Raw genomic sequence first — 5,000 nt, forward strand, 5'->3', positions numbered from 1 at the left:
TCATCAAAGTGTTCCACAGTAAAGTGAATGAAGCACAGTTTAATCACTTCAGTGCAGTTTACTATACATATTGAGAGCATAGGAAAGCATAGGGAAGCATTGTAAACACAGAGAGGTCTGGTAAAACATAGGGAGCATTGTAAAGCACAGAGAGGTGTAGTAAAACACAGGGAAGCATTGTAAACACAGAGAGGCATGGTAAAGCATAGGGAAGCATTGTAAACACAGAGAGGCATGGTAAAGCATAGGGAAGCATTGTAAAGCACAGATAAATATGGTAAAGCATAGGGAAGCATTGTAAAGCACAGAGAGATATGGTAAAGCATAGGGAAGCATTGTAAAGCACAGAGAGGTATGGTAAAGCACAGGGAAGCATTGCAAAGCACAGAGAGGTCTGGTAAAGCATAGAGAGGCATGGTAAAGCATAGGGAAGCATTATAAAGCATCAATATTCACATCAACATTCTTTATGTTCTCTTTCCCAGTCGTCAGTATTGATGGAAACAGGAACAGGGTGATGTAGAATTGTAACAGGAGACTTCATTCTGAAAACGGTGCTGCGCTGGTGAATTCTCAAGACAGTGTGTAGGTCCACTGCCCCAGCCACTGGGGAGACACAGAGTACTGTGTGCCTCTATCAAACCTGCCTATGTTCCTTCGAATGGGCTGCCACAGAGCAGGGCACAGTCTAGAGGAGAGGATTGCGGTTTGCCAAATTAACAAGGATGGCACTGAAGACCAGTGGAGACACAGAGGCTCTGTTTATGAGTCTGGACCAGGAGCAGAATAGAGCAGCTGCAACAGGCTGACCTCTGCCTCCATCTGCTGGACAGGAGCAGTAACTCAGCTCCACATCCATGCACATTGTGTGCAGTTTCGTCTGGCTGGAGTTAGAAATAGTAAAAAAATATATAGTGAGAGTCCATGAGAAGCCCCCACAAGTATAGGAATGCAAACGTGTGTGTGTCTGTCTGTCATTGTGTGGGTGGGTGTCTATGTGTGAGTGTCTGTGTGTGTGTCAGTGTGTCTGTTTGTCATTGTGTGGGTGTGTGTCTGTGTATGAGAGTGTGTGAGTGTCTCTATGTCACACACACACACACACACACAAAACTCCACACATGTGTTGTGTGTCAAGTTGTGTCCTCACTTTCAGTTGTTTAAACTTGAGTGAGTAAAAGTCAAAAAAAAATCAATAATTACATATAAAATCAAGTTTTTTTTTCCACAAAATGTTTCAACCCCCGATGGGTGTTGGATGCAAAATCCACACACACACAAGCTGACACACACACACACACACACATGTGGTCAAGTAGCTCCAGTAATACATTGTAAATACAAGAGCACACGTGAACAGAGTGGAATTCCAAAATGCGAGTAGCATTTGACATTTTGCAATGAAGCACATTGTTGCATTGTAACTACACAACCACATGTGTGTAAGGACTGTGTCACTGCAGTGGAGTTTCCCATAGCGTAGTGAATGCACAGTGAAGCAGGCAGGCATTGTAAAGCACAGAGAGGCACGGTAAAGCAAATTCAGAAGCATGGCAAACCAGGGAACACTGTGGGAAATGCAGTCTAATCATGGGCAAAGCTCCCCCCTGGAAGGGAGGGACTCACCCTCGCCCAGCAGGGTCAGTAACACAGATCAATGCACTCGGCTACTAATCCAACACCAGCCAGCCTCTCTCTGCAGAGGGAGTGTGAGTGGGTTAGAGTGTGAGAGAGGGAGTGTGTGTGAGAGTGTGTGCGAGAGGGAGTGTGTGTGTGAGAGTGTGCGAGAGGGAGTGTGTGCGAGAGGGAGTGTGTGTGTGAGAGTGTGCGAGAGGGAGTGTGTGTGAGAGAGTGTGCGAGAGGGAGTGTGTGTGAGAGTGTGTGCGAGAGGGAGTGTGTGTGTGAGAGTGTGCGAGAGGGAGTGTGTGCGAGAGGGAGTGTGTGTGTGAGAGTGTGTGAGAGGGAGTGTGTGTGAGAGTGAGTGTGTGCGAGAGGGAGTGTGTGTGTGAGAGTGTGCGAGAGGGAGTGTGTGTGAGAGACAGTGTGTGCGAGAGGGAGTGTGTGTGTGAGAGTGTGCGAGTGGGAGTGTGTGTGTGAGTGTGTGCGAGAGGGAGTGTGTGTGTGAGAGTGTGTGCGAGAGGGAGTGTGTGTGTGAGAGTGTGCGAGAGGGAGTGTGTGTGTGTGTGTCTGTATTTGCGTGTTTGCCTGTGTGTGTAAGTGTGTAAGTGTGTGCCTGCTAGCATTCCCTGAATCTCGGCTGTGTGTGCTTTATTGCATTGTGTCTCTGGCTGTTGATGCTCACTTGCAAGAGCGCTTAACCCTGCAGAATGATCTTTATTAACAGCAGCCCCTCACATTGGCAACCCTGCAGCATATCCAGCTCCCAGCCTCAATGCACAAAGAAGGCTGCTGCTGCTGCATGCTTTTATAAACACTTTGCAGGTCTAGTCACTCAGACCCCTCTTTGACCTGCTGTAGACTTGCCTGAACGCATCCATAAATACTGAAAGAAACTTGACTAAAAGTCTTTGCCAGTGATTCTTTAAACTTGTCTGACCGCGTGCTGAATTTATTCATGCCGCCTGCCTCTTCTCTCTCTGTAACCCTGCTAACACCCTGCCCTCCCTCTGTCCTTGCCTCCCATCCCTCTATCCTTATCTCCCCCTCCCTCTCTGCACCCCTCCTCCTCCTCTCTGTAGCTCCTCCTCCTCCCTCTCTGTACCCCTCCTCCTCCTCCTCTCTGTACCCCTCCTCCTCCCTCTCTGTACCCCTCCTCCTCCTCTCTGTACCCCCTCCTCCTCCCTCTCTGTACCCCCTCCTCCCTCTCTGTACCCCTCCTCCTCCCTCTCTGTACCCCTCCTCCTCCCTCTCTGTACCCCTCCTCCTCCCTCTCTGTACCCCTCCTCCTCCCTCTCTGTACCCCTCCTCCTCCCTCTCTGTACCCCTCCTCCTCCCTCTCTGCACCCCTCCTCCTCCTCTCTGCACCTCTCCTCCTCCCTCTCTGTACCCCCTCCTCCCTCTCTGTACCCCTCCTCCTCCCTCTCTGTACCCCTCCTCCTCCCTCTCTGTACCCCTCCTCCTCCCTCTCTGTACCCCTCCTCCTCCTCTCTGTACCCCCTCCTCCTCCCTCTCTGTACCCTCCTCCTCCCTCTCTGTACCCCTCCTCCTCCCTCTCTGTACCCCTCCTCCTCCCTCTCTGTACCCCTCCTCCTCCCTCTCTGTCCCTCCCCCCTCTCCTGTCCTCCCTCTCTCCCTCTCTGTACCCCTCCTCCTCCCTCTCTGTACCCCTCCTCCTCCCTCTCTGTACCCCTCCTCCTCCCTCTCTGTACCCCTCCTCCTCCCTCTCTGTACCCCTCCTCCTCCCTCTCTGTCCTGTGTCAAGGTCGGTCAGTGTGTGTTGTGTGTGGTCCAGAGTCATGAGGACAGACAGTTTGGTGTGTGACACAGTTGAGGATGATGTGTGTGTGGTGTGTTGTGTGTGTGTGTGTGTGAGTCAGGGTCAGTGTGTGGTGCTGTCTCTGTACCCCTCCTCCTCCCTCTCTGTATGTGTGGTGTGTGTGTCAGATATGTCCACACCCCAGTCACAGTGTGATCCACAAACATGTCAGATATTTGCATTCATTTAGAACTGTGTGTGTGTGTGTGTGTGTGTGTGTGTCAGTGTCAGTGTGTGGTGTGTGTGTGGGTGTGTGTGTGTGTGTGTGTGTTGTTGTGTGTGTTGTCAGTGTGTGTGTGTGTGTGTGTGCAGTGTGTGTGTGTGTGTGTTTGTGTGTGTGTGTGTGTGTGTGTCAGTGACCACGGAGAGACGTGGTGGAGGAGGCGGGAGAGACATTGGGGATGAGGGAGGGAGAGACATGAAGGAGGAGAGGGAGAACATTGTCAGAGGGAGAGGAGATAAGAAAATGGAAGGATGTAGGAGGGAGAAGACACGTGGGAGGAGAGGATGGGGAAGTCTGCCGTGGTGAGGGCAGAGACATGATTGGGAGGGAGGAGGGTGAGAGACGATGTGGGAAGAGGAGGTAGAGAGACATGGGTGGATGAAGGTACCCCTCCTCCTCCCTCTCTGTACCCCTCCTCCTCCCTCTCTGTACCCCTCCTCCTCCCTCTCTGCAACCCCTCCTCCTCCCTCTCTGTACTTCCTCCTCCTCCCTCTTTGTAACCCCTCCTCCTCCCTATCTGTACCCCTCCTCCTCCCTCTCTGCACCCCTCCTCCTCCTCTCTCCCTCGCCCTGCTCTGTAGTTAATGAAACAGCTCTCAAAGCCAGCTCTCCCGCTCAGCCAGCAGATGTTGACATTTCCATCGCTCGCCACTGTGCCATCTTACTGGTGATCTAGAGTGTACCCCCCCTCTCCTTCCCTCCGTCCCTCCCTCCCTCTCTGTTTCTCTCTCCTGCCTGTGAGAAGACCTTCTGAAGGGCAGGCAGCACTGAGACACGCTGCTGCTGAACTGAGAACCTTTCTTTTCATTTCATTTGTCGAGGCATCCCCTTCACAGGGGGGTCCTGTGAGGCAGCTGCTTGAACACAAAGATCCACAAACATGCAGATATTTGCATTCATTTAGACTGTGTGTGTGTGTGTGTGTGTGTGTGTCAGTGTCAGTGTGTGTGTGTGTGTGTGTGTGTGTGTGTCAGTAGTGTGTGTGTGTGTGTGTGTCAGTGTCAGTGTGTGTGTGTGTGTGTGTGTGTGTGTGTGTGTGTGTGTGTGTGTGTGTGTGTGTGTGTGTGTCAGTGTGTGTGTGTGTGTGTCAGTGTCTGTGTGTGTGTGTGTGTGTGTGTGTCAGTGTGTGTGTGTGTGTGTGTGTGTGTGTGTGTGTGTGTGTGTGTGTGTGTGTGTGTGTGTGTGTGTCAGTGTGTGTGTGTGTGTGTGTGTGTGTGTGTGTGTGTGTGTGTGTGTGTGTCCAAACACAGTGTCAGTGGTGTGTGTGTGTGTGTGTGTGTGTGTGTCAGTGTGTGTGTGTGTGTGTGTGTCAGTGTGTGTGTGTGTCAGTGTGTGTGTGGTGTG

The sequence above is a fragment of the Polyodon spathula genome, chromosome 36 (assembly GCF_017654505.1).
Source record: "Polyodon spathula isolate WHYD16114869_AA chromosome 36, ASM1765450v1, whole genome shotgun sequence".
In the NCBI taxonomy this organism is placed as follows: Eukaryota; Metazoa; Chordata; class Actinopteri; order Acipenseriformes; family Polyodontidae; genus Polyodon; species Polyodon spathula.